The sequence below is a fragment of the Bombina bombina genome, chromosome 12, assembly GCF_027579735.1.
Source record: "Bombina bombina isolate aBomBom1 chromosome 12, aBomBom1.pri, whole genome shotgun sequence".
Taxonomy (NCBI): domain Eukaryota; kingdom Metazoa; phylum Chordata; class Amphibia; order Anura; family Bombinatoridae; genus Bombina; species Bombina bombina.
Window position 1 is genome coordinate 154495164 of NC_069510.1, and position 17910 is coordinate 154513073.

At 39.0% G+C, this 17910-nt stretch overlaps 1 protein-coding gene across 1 annotated transcript in view; it reads right to left on the reverse strand.

Moving 5' to 3' along the window:
• Positions 1 to 17910, reverse strand: part of CRB2 (crumbs cell polarity complex component 2) — a 275022-nt gene that overhangs the window by 193846 nt on the left and 63266 nt on the right. The gene's annotated exons all lie outside the window — the stretch shown is intronic.

Consider the following 17910-nt stretch of genomic DNA (forward strand, 5'->3'; position numbering starts at 1 on the left):
TCTCTCTTTTGTTCCCTTTTAGGTATTTTATCGATGTATTTGTTTGTTATGGATCTTACCAAGGATTTTTAACATCTGAATTAAGGATTTGTTTTCACTAGATCTTTAGTGCTTTTTAATATTATCACTGATTTTCTATTTTTGTCTTTTGATATTTTTGTCTTTTGATTTTTGTCTTTTGATTTTTGACCTTTGTTTATCATTTGAATTCAAGTTTTCCACGTGGATTTTTTCACAAGTTATTTTTATTTTTATTTTTATACACCTCACGGATTTAGAATTTTTTAATTTAGCAGCTGAACCACAATAATTTGACCCACTCAACGTCTACTATTATTGACTTCACGTTATATTTCTACACGTCACTTTGGAGAAAACACTACTGGATTCACTTACATATAACCGGTTGAACATTTGAACATTTTTTATGTACGCCAATTTTTGTGAACACTATTTTTTGTGAATGCTATTTTTCTTTGTTGAAAGCTATTGTGTGCACTCAATCACTCACTTAGGTTGTTTATATTATTGAATGTACATGTCCTAACTCCTCATCACTGGCTCACTAAGTCAGCGTCACATGCTATACTCCATTGGATATTTTTAGATATTTTTAGATTTGTTTATTATATATATATATTTTTTTTTTGTTAAGTCAGACATGGATCCATGCGTCTGATTGCCATTTGTAAATTTTTATATGTATTAAAATGTACCTTTTACTAGCCTTTTAAGCTTTTTAGCGCTTACTCTCTCCCCATTTTAACTTTTGTATTGTTAGCCTACTAGGAGGCTATATAGTTAGTAAGCTTAAGGCCCTGGGTGTAGCGCTCGGTCCACTTCTCCTGTTCTTAAACATAGATAATACCATGATCATTTTAAAGGGAAACTGAACCCAATTTTTTTTCTTTCGTGATTCAGATAGAGCATGCAATTTTAAGCAACTTTCTAATTTACTCCTATTATCATTTTTTCTTTGTTCTCTTGCTATCTTTATTTGAAAAAAGAAGGCATCTAAGCTTTTTTTTTTTTTTTTTTTTTTTAAATCATTTTTATTGATGAAAATAAGTCAGTATACATTTAGATTTAGGCAGATACAACTTGAGCACATTATCAAGTCATGTATACAAAAGTCAAACATATTATAGTGGAAAACATTTCTCTATATGACAATGCACAATATATTAATAACTGCATATGAGTATTACAAAAACTACTAATGTACCAGGATACCGGCTTTGTCTCATAATATAAACATTTGTATATGCTATGTATGGTCTAGGTCTGAGCCAACGTCATATTCAAGTATTCCTCCCATAGAAAGTATATGGAATGGTAATCATCTTGTCGATGTATTTGTGTGTAATGGTATTTTTCTAGTTCTAGATTATGTGTGACTGTATGCCTCCAGACTTCTATTGTGGGTAGATCTGTTTTTTTCCAGTGTAACAGGATTAATCTTTTGGCTGTGTTTACCATTATTGTTAAAAGTGCTAATCTTAACTTACATTTTATTTTAGGGAAGTGATTGAAGAGCAAAACTTTTAATTCGAAGGGTATAGAGACATTCAATACTCGTTCAACCTCTTTCTTGATTGCTTCCCAATAGTATTTAGCTTTCGGGCACTGCCACCAAATGTGGTGTGGGGTTCCAATTTCCTGGCAACCCCTCCAGCATATTGCTGGGGTGTTAGGGAATAGGTGATGTAAACGTGAAGGTGTATAATACCATCTGCACATGAATTTGAGGTTCATTTCCAGAATGGAAATCGAGGAGGAAGATTTGCTCATATATTTGAATATGTCATACCAAGTTTGCTCTGGTATCGGACTATCAAGTTCTTGTTCCCATTTGACAACATAGGATGGTAGGTTTTTATACCTGGACAGTTGAAGTTGTTTATGTACTATGGAGAGTATGCCTTTATTTGGCAGTAGATTAATGCACAAATTCTCAAAAGGTGTCAAGGGACGAGTAAAATGCGGCTTAGATGGGTGTGTTGAGAGAAAGTGTGCTAACTGTGAATATGTTAACCAATTTTGCAGTCTGGGTCCACACCTGGCAACAAGATCTGTTTGCGATTTAACCCTTCCACTCTCGTACAAGGTATGGACCGGAAGGATATCATTGATAGTTACTAGTTGCGGCTCAAGTATATTAATATTAAGTGGGGATGTTACATTGCCCACTATCGGGGTTAAAGGGGATTGCGCTGTAGAAATGCCTTTATGCTGTCGTATGATTTTGTCCCATATTTTATATGATTTCTCGGACTGAGGATGGGGTAGCATCTGAAAGCGTTCTCTGGTTGGGGGTGAGCCAACAGTTCCCGCATATATTATCATGACCTATCAAATTGTTTTCTAGTTGGACCCATTCTTTATTTAAGGCATTTTTACACCAGTCTACCACCCTGGACATAAAAGTGGCTATTCTATAGAGTTTTATATTGGGCGCTCCAATGCCTCCAAGTTCTCTCGGTCTATATAGTGTAGCTGTGGCTATACGTGGGCATTTGTTTGCCCAGATAAAGGTATTTAATGCTTTCTGTAGTCTATGAATCAGTGAGTCAGGGAGGGGTATGGGTAAAGTTTGTAACATATAAAGTATTTTGGGCAGTATAATCATTTTAATTGCATTAAGTCTCCCCATCCATGATAGAAATTTATTATTCCAGCTTCTTAACAATGAATTAACGTTTAAAATTAGGCTTTCGTAATTTAAAGTCACAACATCATGGATGTTGGGGGTTATGTAGACTCCTAAATATTTAATTGCTTTGCTCTGCGCCTTATATTGGAACTGCTGCTGCAGGCGTGTTAAAGTGGCTGGGGTGAGATTAATATGTAGCAGTTCAGACTTTGTAATGTTTATACTAAAATTTGAGTATTTCCCATATTTATTTAAGGTATCCATGAGATAAGGGAGTGTGGATTCTATGTTCGTAAGGGTAAGGAATATATCATCTGCATATAGTGGGATTTTATATTCTGCTGAGCCTATTTGGAGTCCCGTAATAGCTTTATTATTCCTAATATAGGATGCCAGTATTTCTATTGACAAGACAAAAAGGAGGGGTGAGAGAGGGCAGCCTTGTCTGGTTCCGTTATTGATTTGAAAAGGGTAGGAGAAGGAGTCATTTAGTTTAACTTTTGCTTGAGGCGCATTATATAGTGCGAATAGTTTCATGATTAGTTCTTGGTCAAATCCAAATTTTAGTAAGGCCTGTTTCAGAAATGTCCAATCAAGCCTATCAAAGGCTTTCTCCGCGTCCATAGAAATGAACGCGGAGGGAACCTGATGTTTGTGTGCATATTCCATAAGAGCCAAAATTTTTGTGGTGTTGTCTCTGGATTCCCGTGTAGGTGTGAACCCCGCTTGATTTATATGTATTAAAGTTGGGAGGATCAGATTAATTCGGGTCGCGAAAATCTTCACGTATAGTTTAATGTCCACATTAAGTAGAGAAATTGGGCGAAAATTCGCTGGTGTGTTTGGTTGTTTGCCTGGTTTTGGGAGCACCGAGACCTGCGCCTCAAGCATTGATGGTGGAAACGGGTTTTCCTCGGAAACCTCATTAAAAAGTTGAACCATGTGGGGGATAAGGATGGAGGAAAAAGCTTTATAGTATTTAGCTGATAGGCCATCAGGGCCTGGGCTTTTCCCATTAGGCAATTCTGATATTACACGTTGAAGTTCCTGTGTGGTTATGGGCCTTTTCAGGGTTTGCAGTTGGTCTGAGGTAATCTTGGGGACCTGACAATGATCAATATAAGTGTTGAGGTTAGAGAGGTGTTCTTCAGTTAGGGGGGTTTTGGAAATATTATAAAGTTCTGTGTAGTAATCTTGAAAGACTTGGAGAATCTCTCTAGTAGTGTAGAGAGGGGTCTTACATTTTGGTCTATGTATTTCATAGATAAATGATTTGAGTCTTTTCTTTTTTAAAGCTCGCGCTAGTAGCTTACCGGCTCTATTGTTCTCATAATAAAACTTACAGTTAGTTTTTTTATGTAAAGTTTGATACTCAATTTCTAAAAAATTATCTAACGCTTTCCTGGCTTCAAGGTAGTCTTGTGCTAATAGGGGATCGTTAGGTTTGCATTTTAATGCATGATCTAATTTTGTAAATGTTTCTGTAAGTTCTGCATATTGTCGGCGAATGTGTTGTTGGTGCTGGGCCTTGAGCTTTATCAATTCTCCCCTGATGACACACTTATGGGCTTCCCACACTACATAGTTGCTTGTTACTGAGTTGATATTATGTGTAAAATAGTCTGATATAAGTGAGGATATTTTGTCAAGGGAGTTCGGGTTATTCAATAAGGTTTCATCTAATTTCCAGCTAAAGGGTTCTGTCTGTGTTTCAGGCCATGAGAGTTTCAGTGTGACTGCGGAGTGGTCAGACCACGAGGTTGGCGAGATCTCACAGCGGTTAACATTAGCTAGGCCCTTTTGGTTAGTAAATATATAATCCAATCTGCTATAGGATTTGTTAGGGGCAGAAAAAAAAAGTATAATCCCTTTTCTCTGTATGTATAAATCGCCATATATCATAGAGATTGAGATCTCTCAAGTTTTTCCATAGGGTCATGGAGAGTTTTTTGGATACTAAAATTTTGGGATTTGAACTATCTTTTTGTGGCTGTAAAGGGGTATTGAAGTCTCCAGCTAAATATATAGGGCCAACTGCTAGATCCAATATTTTCTTAAATATGTCCTGAAAGAAAGGGGCCTGCTTGGTGTTTGGTGCGTATACATTTATCAATGTAACCGGTCTACCATATAAAAGTCCCATTATCCCTAGAAATCTGCCTTCCCTATCTTTGTTTATGCTGGTTAGTGTGAATGGGAGATCTTTCCTAATTAATATGCTTACACCTGCTTTTTTATTAGGCCCAGAACTATGATAATGCGTTGTGAATGTTTTCCCAAAATATTTGGGTTCCTTATTATACTGAAAATGCGTTTCTTGCAGGAAAAGTATATCAACTCGTCTTTTGGCTAAGTCTAGTATGGCTTTAGAGCGTTTGTGAGGTGAATTTAGTCCTTTGGCATTCTGTGTCAATAACGTTAGTGAACGTGTATCTTTACTTACAACTGGCGACATCTTAACCTAGATAACAAGCACAGGCATTTGTTGGTTAGCACGGCACCTGGTACGTAGTCTAAGCATTGTGTCACTAGTAGAACAGCTTTTCTGTAAAACAAATCCACAAATAAATAAACAATGTAAACAGTGAATACAAACAACATAAACAGGCAAACATGATATTGAATTATAACTTGAACATAAATTCAATACTCTCTTCCTAATATAGGGCATATTGAGAGTGGTGTTGGGGGGTTTCAACAATAAATTGTAATTGCAAGCCCTTTTGTCATAGCTAAGTGGAAGTTATCTATTCTGGCTAGTAAGTATTACAGACTATATAGCCGCATGGTCTGTAAGCTTATATAACCATCAGGTAAACAAACAGACAATCCAAAAAACAAACAAACAGCATGGGTTTTCAACATCTCAAGCATTCAGTCCTCATTAGGCACATATGAAATTTGCATGCCTGTATGGGCTCAAGGTGTTATACTGGAGTGACTTGGACTAGAGTCATTGTTCCTTTGTGGTGTAGTGACTGTGGCTTTCCCTTTCTTGGCTGGTACCATGCGCCAAGCAGGGTTTTTTTCAGGAGGGCGCTTGGCAGTGGGCAAGTTCTTATCTGCCGTAGAGAGTGTCTCTACTGGATCAAGTCCTAAAGATAGACAAAAAGCATGGGAGTCTTCCTGTGTCTTGCAGGTAAGTCTAGAATTGTTGCTGAGAACCCATATTTGTGTTGGGAATCCCCATCTATATGGGATCTTTTTGTTTCGCAGGTACGTCGTAAGGGGTGCAAATTCTTTCCTTTTTTGCAGGGTTTCATATGATAAGTCTTGATAAAATTGAACAACTGTACCCCTAAATCTGATTGGCTGGTTCTTTCGGGATTGATTCAACAGCATTTCCTTCTCCAAGAAATTTTTAAACCTTATAATTATGTCCCTAGGTGGTGCCGTAGCTGGAGGCTTGGGGCGAAGGGATCGATGTGCTCTTACCCACTGTATGTCAGTTGTATGTGACGACTCTTTAATGTGCTGAAACAATGCCTGAAGGTACACTGGGAAGTCACGGGGTAAAACATCCTCAGGTACTCCCCTGATTCTTAAGTTTTTCCTCCTGCTGCGATTCTCCAAATCTTCTAACTTTTCCTGCAGGCTATATATAGTATCTTGCTGTGATGAGACTTGTTCAGTTAAAGCATGTACTTCTTCTTTAAGTTGATCGTGATTACTTTCTAGTGATTCCATCTGAAATCCCAGAGTGTGTATCTCTTGCGCCATGGTGGCCAGCTCTTCTCTAATACATGTGCGCACTATGTTTGCTATGTCTTGCTTAGATGGCAGGTTATATAATAATGAGGCCGAAAGTTGTGACTCTGGTGTTTGAGAATGAGGATTTTCATCTTGCAGAGAGTCTGGATTAGGGGATTTTCCCCCCGTGCCGGCGTGTGCTCTCACATTATCAGCCGGGTCTGCAGCTTGTAAGAAGGAAGACATAGTCAAAGTCTTAGTGGTAGTGGGTTTGGTAGTCTTGTCAAGCCTGACTGTGCGCCTAGACGCCATTATTTCTGTTATGGGTATTCAGTTTGTTGCACTATGTCTGCCCTGGAGTAATTCTATTAAAGCTGTCAGATGTTCCACTGTTGTAGCTCCTTGCTATATAAGAATATATCCAAATCTGCAATGTGCAACAACAGTTCACAGTATTAGCAATTAGAGCATGGTATAGGGCCTTCAGTGCCAGAAACACTACAGCTGCCGTGGGAAATAAAGTGTCTGAGTCTCTCCTTGTATGATTGTGGCTGCACAGCCCTTCTAGCTCAATGGACTGATCTGGGGAGTGTTCCAAATACAGTCTGGCTGGGCCTATGCCATCTTTTGGTGCTTGTTCTGGGCTTTGTGTCTTAGAAAGAGTTCAAGTGAGTGAGGTACCATTCAGGCTGTTGTCTGTGACGCAGTCGCCAAAGATGTCTAACAAAATTGTGTTGCGACTCTCCCTCTCCTGATCGCTTTAGTATTGTGCTTAGTCAGTGATATAAGTATTGCGGTCGCCACGTGGCGTGCCTGCTTACCCCTCAGTGTGGCTTCACTTCTTCTATGTCGGGCACCTCACCTGTCCCTTTTGATCTCCAGAGTAGCCTGCTCGGTTGAATAAAGGCTCCGGTAAGCGAGATGCTGTAACAGGCTGTTTTACTTTGTTGCTCAAAATTTTCTCATGGCGTTTGGGCTTCACTTCCGGTTGGGAGCGCTGGTTGGGGGCGATGCGTGTTTGTTAAATCTGATAGTCACCATTATCTTGGTCATAGCGTTATAAAAGTCACCTCATCGTGTGCCTCAGAGGTTTAGCAGTTATGTCTCATGCTGTGTCGTTAAAGTATCTAGTGTGATGCCAGATTTTTGAGTTTCACAGGGCTGCTTGTACGGAGCTCCGGATTTACACTGCACTCATGGCAGCTTCCGGCTCCGCCCCCCGGCATCTAAGCTTTTTATTAGTTCAGAACTCTGGACAGCACTTTTTTATTGGTGGATGAATTTATCCACCAATCAGCAAGAACAACCCAGGTTGTTCACCAAAAATGGGCCGGCATCTAAACTTACATTCTTGCATTTCAAATAAAGATACCAAAAGAATGAAGAAAATGTGATAATAGGAGTAAATTAGAAAGTTGCTTAAAATGTCATGCTCTATCTGAATCACAAAAGAAAAAAATTGGGTTCAGTGTCCCTTTAAGTATCTCTAAGGCTGTATCAACTTCTCCGTCAATTATCTGGAGAGAGTCACATCTCAAAATTCTCCACAAAGCTTATCTAACCCCGTTAATACTCTCAAAACGGGATTTTTGGAATGCAAATTGCTCTAAATGTGGCTTTCCGAGAGCAGACATTATTCATTATTTTTGGTCATGTCCTAAAGTTTACACTTTTTGGTCGAAAGTTGCTTTTTGGCTATCGAATAGATTAATGCAGTGATTTTTAACCTTTTTTTGCCGTGGCACACTTTTTTACATTAAAAAATCCTGTGGCACACCACTATCCCAAAATTTTAAAAAAATCACACATTGTAGCCTAATACAGCATATATATATACACATACACACAAACACACACATACTGTATGTATTGTGCTGTTATGCCATGCCTCCTACAAACTACCCCTGCACTGGGAGTAAAAAACAAGCAAAGTTTAAAAAATATGTCACACTTTTATCAGTCTGCCGTGGCACACCTGAGGATCTCTCACGGCACACTAGTGTGCCACGGCACGCTGGTTGAAAAACACTGGATTAATGTACAGGGTAAAGTTTGACATCTTGCAGGTCATTTTTTTTAATTGCTAAGTCATCTTCTAGAATTAATTTCAACCTGGTTAATATAGTTACCTTTTTGGTTAGACAACAAATACTCAAAAATTGGAAACCCTGAAAACCAATCAGATTCAATGAGTTTGTAGACAATGTTTATCATCAAATCTCCTTAGAACATAACTTAGTTGATCCCCAGTCAGACCTGTGTGTCCATAACTTTATCTTAAAATGGAAGGATTTAATTAAGACCTTCCCCTTAAATATTCAAAAACACATACTCTATCCTTTTAAGAATTATATTATTCCTAACAAGGTTGAATCTTTTTCCTTCCTGTTTTTTGTTGTTTTTTTTCTTCCCTCTGTCCCCCTTTTTTCTTTTTTGACTCATTGTCCTTGTTTGGACTGAGGAATCCCTCCTAGTCTAAACCTTGTGTAGACTGTCTCCACAACTTATGATAACATTATACCTTTACTTACCTGAGTGGACACTCCTAAGATACTCACCTATTTTCTGAATAAAAGCTTGAAATTACTTATGTCAGCTTATTAACGTCATCTGTAAAGTCTAAAATTGATCTAAATGTTTTTTGATGTTGTTGAAACTTCATATTTTATATTTGCATACATACCTATGAGAGTAGTTAGAAGTGAACTATGTAACTTCTTGTTTGTTATTAGTAGAGTTGTAATCTACTGGAACCATGACAATGTTCTAAATTTTTGTGATGTCACTAATGGACATATTTTTTGTTATAGATGGTTGACATTATATTTTGTTACAATACAAGCAAGAGTAGATTGTATTTGAATAAGTATGTGGATATACGTAACCTATTCATTGTTCTTGTTTATTTTCAGGGGACCTGCGAGTCCCATCAAATGCTTGTCTTTGCTATTATGTGTGCATTTGCACATTATTGTATCATTTATTTTATTCCAAAATAAAAAAAAAAAAGAAGAAGAAAAGATAAACAAGAATATATAAAATACTTAAACTTTATGGTGTAAATCTGTGTGTATTCAGAGATACACACCTCCTCAATTTATAACAAATATGTCCTATCAATAAGGGGAGTTTAATATAATTCCTGAGATAACTATAAAATAGGTTCTTTTAGATGTACAGTATATTGAACTTTTCAACAAAATTACAAAAACTCACTCTCTATGATAACATTAGGTTAATACCTATGAACTAGTAAGAGGGAAAGAAAAAAAAAAAGGGGGGGGGGGAAAGGGGCAAGAAATATGCATAAAAAAAGAAACATGGTTGCCAACTTGTACTATCATGGAGAGATAGACTCCTTTCCTGTGCTACTCTTCCGGCAACAGTAACTAAGTTAAGTCTCAGTAGGGAACATATTGCTACGACCCATTGGTCTCTATCTCAGGTACATAGTATAGATGCTCAAAGTTTAGAGACCTCTGTTAAGTAGGTAGTTTCCCAAAGAACCACTAGGGTAAGTATAACTTAAAAGTCACTGATGTCCAACATTTTTACGTTACCGTTCCTTTAGTGTTATGGTAGGTCTTCCTGGATATGAAATCTTAGGAGAATAATGTTCATTGTGCAGTAGAAGAATGAAAGGAATTCTTATACCCCCATGAATAGGTGTTGGTCAAGTATTTTTCGTCCTCTTCCTAGGTACCTTGGACCAGCGTGGACCTATTGCTTTGCATATCTCTGGTATGTCTGGTGGGTCTTTAATTACATAGGTGACATTGTCTTTATTTATAGTCAGAGTGAATAGATGTCTCCTCCTGTATGGTATTTGTTGTTTCCTTAGTAGAGTTGTTAAGGGGCGTAATGCGTTCTTAATGTTCTTATACTTAAGTCTTGAAATAATTGTAAAATATTTCCTTTCTAATTTGAGTGTGGGATATTTCATTGCCGCTCTGAGCACTTTATATTTTTCTGGAAACCTTAAGAAGGCCACTATCTCATCCCTAAGATGAGCGTTAGGCTTAGGTTTTGACTTTCCAGGTCTATTTTGGTGTCAGGTGACACTCCAGCAAGCGTGGTGAATAATTGCTGCAGATATGTGGGAAGTTCTTCAGAGTTAACCTCTTCTGGAATTCCTTTTATTCTTATATTGCATCTCCTACTCCTGTGTTCCATATCCATAGTTTGTGTAGGAGATCAGAGATTGTTTGATTATGTTGGGATACTTGATTGATTGTAGTTTCTACTTCATCCTCTAGGGTTTCCTCTAGGGCGTTGACTCTGTTCTTTAAGCCAGTTATATCTTGCTTGATATCCGCCAGGCTAGCGGAGGCTGATTTATGCATGCTGTCCATTTTTCCCCAGAGTTTATCCTGTTTGGAAACTAACAAGTTAAAGTCTGCCTTAGTGATAGGCTGGGAGTCAGAGGGGAGTTCTTGTTGTTGTGTAGAGTTATCTTCCTCATCTGTACCCTCTCGGACTGAAGAGTCTATCTGTTTATCTCCTCTCGCAGATTTAACGTATTGATTCATAGAGGATGCTTTCCCCGGTTTTTCGGTTTTGTTTAATTTCTTGGAAGACATTGTAGCTTATAATAATAATAGTGACCCAATAAAGGTAAAAAATATGTACCTCAGGTAGATAGATAATAAATATTAAGTGGTTCTCTCACAAGATCTCCAATAGAATGTATTTCTTAAGATGTATAGGATATTGCAGAATAAGAAATACAGCTGTCTGCTGAGAGGCCTCTAGGAGTCAGTGTTTTGCAGCTTAATGCAGTATAATGAGTTTAATTTATCCAAACCTCTTAACAGTATTTAAAATAGAGGAAATGTAGGAGAGATTAAAGTTCTGTAAATTATTATTTAACTACTATTATTTATTCGTACCCAGTGGGAGTTATCACATTACTTTGTTTGCTGAATGTCTCATGAGTGACTCGTTCTCTACTGTGCCATATGAGCCTTTATTATAATTGTGAATCTCAGGAGTAGAATTATTCAGGCGGGTCTAACTGCCATTAGGGAAAGCTATCCATATAAATTGGTAAAGATATATATTTTTCCTGCCTTCATATGTATTCTGTCTGTAGGGGCAATATATAGAGGTGTAGTATTACCTCTCCAAGTATTTGACAGAAGTCTGTGCTCCTTTTTAACAGGATGATGTTGCCGTTGTGATAAACCTTATAGGGAGACAAAATAGTGGGCTGTGAAGCCGCAGTTACTTACTGCTCTTGGCGGTATTAGTGCTGTTGCTGTCGTATGAGGTGAATCCGTTTCCTCATTCCTTAACCCCTCTTTATAACCTGGCCTCTGTGATCCTTTTCGCCAATGCGTGTTTTGCAGCCTTATAATGGCGTTGGATCTATTTTAAAGATGACTTCCCCTGCTCCTCTCTTTCCCAGCTAACGGACAGCAGAAACACTGCACCGGTCAGATCAGTGCACCCTCTATAGTCGGGATCGTTCCTACATCCACTTTTGGCATGGATGTGTTGCTTTCAGAGGAGGTGGTATGCCCCAAGGCTTGCTTTGACCACGGAGCGCTACTCTAGTGTGACCATCTTAGAGCGCTGTTAGGCTCCTCCCCCCCAGAGTAATGTTTTAAGCCCCTACTGTCAAAACTGCCAGTAACACACACAATTGCTAGTAACAAATAGAGCAGTACATGTGCAGTATTGTTTCTTTGAAGACCATATTTGCAATGTAGAGAGGCTTAGGAGGCATTTAAAAAGTAGCTGCCACGAAAGAGAATTTAAGTGCCCAGTATTTTTGTATGGATTTTACTGGCTACATTCTTAAAGGGACAGTAAAGTCATAATTAGACAGAACATACAATTTTAAACAACTTTCCAATTTGCTTCTATTAATTTAATTTAATTTGCTTCTGTCACGAATATCTCAGGATTCAGCTGCTAAGGAGTTAACTTTGTGTAGCTTGCACTCAAAACAGTTATTTGTTTCCAAGAAGAATTGTGTTTGTATTTGTATTTTCTTTGAAGTGCCAGAAGCCCCCTGATTAGCCCACTAAATGTTATTGTGTAGGCACTGAGTCATAAAACCACTCGAGCTCTTCATCCCAGAGATACACAGGATAAAGTTTATGGCTTAAGCTGTCAATAGAATGCCTGATGCAAAACAGGCCCTTCATTACAAAAACTGACCAGGTCACTGACAGGACATTGGTATATTATGTACATATTTGGGTTAAAAGTGTTATAACCTTAACGGCAGGTAAATATGACAACCTATGGCATATTTAATATCAAAACGATTCTCCCAATAAAACTAAAAAGGTTCTAAATATGTAAATATAGAAATTTCTTACCTGGCAGGAATGATAATGGATTGTATAAATTCAGGCAAGAAATTAGTCTATTGAAAGTTGTAAAGACAGGGGGGTTTCTTAGCCCGCCCAGGAGGGTGTGGTTAAGCAACCTGATCTCTGAAAAGTAGGGTTTAAGAATCTTATTTTTTAACAATAAGATTGTCATTCTTACAAGGGGAGCTGCTGTACAGAAGTAAGGAGCCATCATTTTCATGCCAGCCCCTGGCACGGATCTTGAAGACTAGGAAAGTATTCAATTCTGTTTTTCTCCTTTTTATTTTAAAACACTGTTTGCGTGTGTAATTTTATTTGTAACAACTTTTTATTAATAATGCATTGTGCATAATATTTTTGGCATAATAAATAATTCCTTTATTAAGTTTGGCCTTTGTCTAATAATTGAACCACGTTACTGAAAGAGACTGGAATATTAGAACTGTATAATTTAGATTATTTTCTGCTAAATTGTATTTCTAGAGTTAATGTGTAAAGTCTGAGGTTTTTCCTTAAGATTTTCCCTTTAATAAATTTTAAGTGGTGGAAGCATTTGAGCTATAAGATTTATAGTTTATTGTGGGTGACATTGAAAAGGGAGTGTTGGGCATTTCTCTTACGTCTAGTACAGATTAAGGGAGTGCGAATTAACTCTTGCACCCACTAAACTGAATCACAAGCTTGCCTGGTGTGGCTAGATTGTGACCTATAGGTGACAGAAAATGGGGCTGAAAACCATTTCTGTGCCAAATAAGTGACTGGTGCAGGGTTGGATAACCTTGGTTCATCACAGCTTCCTTCTCTTGTTATCCTTTGCTGAAAGGTTCATCTAGGTAAGCTCAGGAGCAGCAAATAACATAGGTTCTGGCTGCTGATTGGTGGCTGCATATCTATATCAATTGTAATTGGCTCACCCATGTGTTCAGTTAGAAACCAGTAGTGCATTGCTGCTCCTTCAACAAATGATACCAAGAGAATGAAGCAAATTTGATAATAGAAGTAAACTGGAAAGTTGTTTAGAATTGTAAGTTCTACCTAAATCATGAAAGAAAATGTTTGGGTTTCCTGTCCCTTTAAACCTAAGCCTATCTGCCAGGGGCATTTCTTGCCCAGTTCCCTAGGACAAACCCAAAACCAATGCCAAGCTTAAAAGGCTTGTGGCCGGTTTATTTGCAGTAAAGCTCCAGCAAATCAAACAAACAGAGTTTTCAGTCGAAATTACAGCAAAGTCTAACACTGGCTCATAGCACTGTCTGTACTCCAGCTCTTTCTTTTTACCAACAATATCCCACCACATTCATTTCACACCTCCCAACTGTCCCTATTTAAGAGGGACAGTCCCGGGTTCAGAGCTCTGTCCCTCTGAGACAGTCATATGTCCCTATTTGCAGAATTTTCCTTAGCCCCACCCACCCACGAACAATCAGACATGCCCACAAACTATGCAGACACACCCATGGACCAACCAGACACACCCACAGTCCCGCCTTCTATCCAACCGTGATCACACTCCTCCTAAGATTGCCACCCACAAAATAGTGACAGGCCCCTATCAACCTCTTGAGTCCCTGATACCCAACACAAATGTTGGTAGGTGACTTAACAAGACCTTTATATCCACAGCACACGCCAGGTCCCACCGTTCTCTTCCAAATACTTCATCCCAGGGGAGCCATAAGGCTCAATAAATAAACAGGTGTAAAAATACAGTAGCATTGCATAATAAAACAATGCAACAGCACTTACTGAAAATCAAATAAGCAGTAGATTTTGTTCTGGCAAATTTCAATATTTCATTCCTTTTCCCTGCCCTCTGTGTCATGTGACAGACATCAGCCAATCTCACACTCACTGTGAACTCTTGAACATGTTCAGTAGGGGCTGGTGTCTCAGAATGTGTGCATATAAAAAGGCTGTGCACAAATCGTGTGCTCTATCTAAATCATGGAAGTTTCATTTTGCCTTTACTGTCCCTTACACAGTCTGTCTGGGGCTGTCTGTATTATGCTACATATCAGGGTAGTGAGTTTTTAAAATACTGTGCCCTAAATACACCCAGTCCACAACTCTGCCCAGCGATCTGTCTAATATCATCCTGAAGAAACACTCAGCGTTTATTAGATACATATCTTTGTAGGCTTAGGAGCAGTAATGCACTAGAGAGATCTAGCTGGTGACTGGTGGCTACACACATATGTATCTTGTCATTGGCTCACCAGATTTGCTCAGCCAGCTCCCAGTAGTGCATTGCTCCTCTGTGGCTCATTTTTAAGGGACGTGTTACTCAAATGTTAAAACACTTGAATGTGACGCTGCATATCTGTAAAGTAGTCACATTGTATTGTAAAGAGACAAAACAGCCAATCAGGATGCTGGGTGTCCTCACTTCAAGGAAGTTTACTATGTAATCTAGAGAGATTATGGTGAAATCCCACAAAAACAGAGTAGAGCAAAGAACTCAGAACTGATGATGCTGATTGGCTGTATATTTTGTCACCATTCTGATGACGGTAAATAAAGTAGCTAAAGGGTAACTGCTCTCACAGCACTTACTATTGTGATCTGAAATTACAAAGTACAATATCTTCTAATTTTACCCAGATATTTACTAGTCAGCTTTGTCAGATATGCTACAAGTCATTTAACGTATGAGTAACAACTAACAAGTAGGTCTGACTTTAGGGTAGGATAAGTAGTTATAACTATGTGCAGGACAATGCCTCTTGTAATTGGCTCACACTTGTTACTACTTATCCTACCCTAAGGTCACACTCACTTGACCTCACATCTCAGACTCCTGTCCTGCTAACACTTGTACCTGCCTATCCTACCCTAAGGTCACACTCACTTGTACCTACCTATCCTACCCTAAGGTCACACTCACTTGTCCTCACATCTCAGTCTCCAGTCCTGCTCACACTTGTACCTACCTATCCTACCCTAAGGTCACACTCACTTGTCCTCACATCTCAGTCTCCAGTCCTGCTCACACTTGTACCTACCTATCCTACCCTAAGGTCACACTCACTTGTCCTCACATCTCAGACTTCTGTCCTGCTCTGACTGTACCTGCCAATCTAGCCCTAAAATCACACACACTTGTCCTCATATCAGAGATTCCTGTCCTGCTCATGACTACACCTGCACATACTGCCCTAAAATCACACTCACTCCTTCATATTAACGAGGTTCCTGTACTTCTCCCAACTGCACCTGCCAATAATACCCTAAGATCATACTCACTTGTCTTCCTAAAGATCAGTCTCCTGTCCTGCTTATGACCGTACCTGCTTATCCATCCCTAAGATCACACTCACTTGTCGTCCTAAAGTTCAGACTCCTGTCCTGCTTATGACCGTACCTGCTTATCCATCCCTAAAATCACACTCACTTGTCTTCCTAAAGATCAGTCTCCTGTCCTGCTTATGACCGTACCTGTTTATCCATCCCTAAGATTACACCAACTTGTTTTCCATAAGATCAGTCTCCTGTCCTGCTTATGACCGTACCTGTTTATCCATCCCTAAGATCACACTCACTTGTCTTCCTAAAGATCAGTCTCCTGTCCTGCTTATGACCGTACCTGTTTATCCATCCCTAAGATCACACTCACTTGTCTTCCTAAAGATCAGTCTCCTGTCCTGCTTATGACCGTACCTGTTTATCCATCCCTAAGATCACACTAACTTGTTTTCCATAAGATCAGTCTCCTGTCCTGCTTATGACCGTACCTGTTTATCCATCCCTAAGATCACACACTTCTTTTCCATAAGATCAGTCATCTGTCCTGCTTATGACCGTACCTGTTTATCCATCCCTAAGATCACACTCACTTGTTTTCCATAAGATCAGTCTCCTGTCCTGCTTATGACCGTACCTGTTTATCCATCCCTAAGATCACACACTTCTTTTCCATAAGATCAGTCATCTGTCCTGCTTATGACCGTACCTGTTTATCCATCCCTAAGATCACACTCACTTGTTTTCCATAAGATCAGTCTCCTGTCCTGCTTATGACCGTACCTGTTTATCCATCCCTAAGATCACACTAACTTGTTTTCCATAAGATCAGTCTCCTGTCCTGCTTATGACCATACCCGTTTGTCCATTCCTAAGATCACACTCACTTGTTTTCCATAAGATCAGTCTCCTGTCCTGCTTATGACCGTACCTGTTTATCCATCCCTAAGATCACACTCACTTGTCTTCCTAAAGATCAGACTCACATATAACAGAGTCCTGTCTTGCTTACAACTGCAGCAGTAAGATCACACTCACTTCTGTCCTGCCTATGCTACTCTAAGTTCAAACTCACTTGCCTTCACTTAGATCCCAGACTCCTGAACTGCTCATGACTATATCCGATTACCAATCCTAAGAGCACACTCACTTGTTCTCACATCAGACCTATTTGTCAGACTCCTGCCTTTTCATCAGATCTGCATGAAATCCTATAGGTCACCCTAGTTTGTCCTCCCTCAAATCAGACTGACCTGACCATTACTATATATTTCCCTCAGATCAGACTGACCTGGCCATTACTATATCTTTCCCTCAGATTAGACTGACCTGACCATTACTATATCTTTCCCTCAGATCAGACTGAACTGACCATTACTATATCTTTCCGTCAAATCAGACTGACCTGACCATTACTATAGCTTTCCCTCAGATCAGAATGACCTGACCATTGCTATATCTTTCCCTCAGATCAGACTGACCTGACCATTACTATATCTTTCCCTCAGATTGGACTGACCTGACCATTACTATATATTTCCCTCAGATCAGACTGACCTGACCATTGCTATATCTTTCCCTCAGATCAGACTGACTTGACCATTACTATATCTTTCCCTCAGATCAGACTGACCTGACCATTACTATATCTTTCCCTCAGATCAGACTGACCTGACCATTACTATATCTTTCCCTCAGATCAGACTGACCTGACCATTACTATATCTTTCCTTTAGATCAGACTGCCCTGACCATTACTATATCTTTCCCTCAGATCAGACTGCCCTGACCATTACTATATATTTCCCTCAGATCAGACTATATCTTTCTTCTGTGAAAAATCAGATTTACTTTCTACACATATCATTTAGCAAATAGTAGATAATTCTATAAGTCCAGTCACTGTAATGGGTCTCTAACAGAGTCTTAAAATGGTACCGATATCACAAACGTATTGGTACAGAGATCCCATAGATGTTATGCCATAAAACGTTTCTAAAGGCA